Raw genomic sequence first — 1592 nt, 5'->3', positions numbered from 1 at the left:
TAAACCCAGAGGCGCAACATCCCCAGACTTCTGGGAACTCTTGCAAAACAGACCAAGCAGACAAGACCGGGGTTTGAGAAGTCGATGACAGAAGTGAACAATTATTATTTAGTAATTAATGTATCTAAAGGCACAACCTAGTGTAAGCCAATGTATTAAGTAGTTGAACATTGTATTACTACAATCTCGTGAAAGTGAAAACAAGCGCCTTTGATATGACGGCACGCGCATGCGCAGTTCAGCGTGAGACGACCATTAGACCCAATGGTATTTCTGCACATGAGTTTAGCGAGCCAACATCGCCATGACTTCGCCTACAAGCGTTATCGGGGATTTCTATTGGAGAAGCAGTTTCTACTTATCTTTATATAATATTGTCTTTGTTACTAGTCTATTATAAAAAGGTCAGTTGTAAGAACTGCACAAACAAAACATGCAGTTGGTTTGGACAAAGCCAGTGGATGCTGATTGATGACTTGCTGCTTTGAATTGGACGATTATTTCAGACTTTTAGTACCGAAAGTCAGCTCACAGTTCATTCAAGTCTATAATTAGGTTACAGTTTACTGGTAAATAATGTTTGTGACTGACACAATGCATATTGGAATTATTGGAATCCTACTGGGCATGTACATGAAGGTAAGAATACAGGCGTGTGTTTGAAACAGCTGGGCATGTTTGGAAGAGGTACATACTTATACACTGAGTGTACGAAACATTAGGAACACCTTCCTAATACTGAGTTGCACCCCCCTTTGCCCTCAGAACAGCCTCAGTTCGTCAGGACATGGACTCTACAAGGTTTCGAAAGCGTTCCACAGGGATGCTGGCCCATGTTGAATCCAATGCTTCCCACAGTTGTGCCAAGATACCTGGATGTCTGGTCTGGACCATTCTTAATACACACGGGAAACTGCTGCGCGTGGAAACCCCCAGCAGTGCTGCAGTTCTTGACACACTCAAACTGGTGCACCTGGCACCTACTACCATACCCTGGTCAAAGGCACTTAAATATTTAGTCTTGCACATTCACATTTGAATTGACACACACAATCCATGTCTCAAGGCTTCACAATCCTTCTTTAACCTGTTTCCTTACCTTGACTGATTTGAAGTGGATTTAACAAGTGACATCAATAATGGATCATAGCTTTCACCTGGTCAGTCTACTATGTCATGGAAAGATAATCTAGGTTTGAAGGTTATGCCTTTAGATTTTGAGAAAATTACAAACTAAGGAATATTTGTTATGTGTTATACACTCAGAAATGATTCACACCCCTTGACTTTTTCCACATTTTGTTGTTACAAAGTGCGATACATATTTATTTATTTTTGTCAATGATCTACATAATACTTTAATATAAAAGTGTGAGGGGGGTGTCTAACATTTAGTAAAAAAACAACATATATATATAAATATATATATATATATTTATATTATATATATATATATTAGGAAGGTGTTCCTAATGTTTGTTATACTCAGTGTGTATTATTTTCACATTTGGCAGAGACTACAGCTGCTGGTCTTTTCTGGGTAAGTCTCTCTAAGAGTTTTCCACAGCAGGATTGTGAAACATTTGCCCATT

This window comes from Oncorhynchus gorbuscha, linkage group LG21 (assembly GCF_021184085.1).
Source record: "Oncorhynchus gorbuscha isolate QuinsamMale2020 ecotype Even-year linkage group LG21, OgorEven_v1.0, whole genome shotgun sequence".
Classification (NCBI taxonomy): domain Eukaryota; kingdom Metazoa; phylum Chordata; class Actinopteri; order Salmoniformes; family Salmonidae; genus Oncorhynchus; species Oncorhynchus gorbuscha.
The sequence above is the reverse complement of the archived record's forward strand: the minus strand, read 5'-3'. Positions refer to the sequence as shown.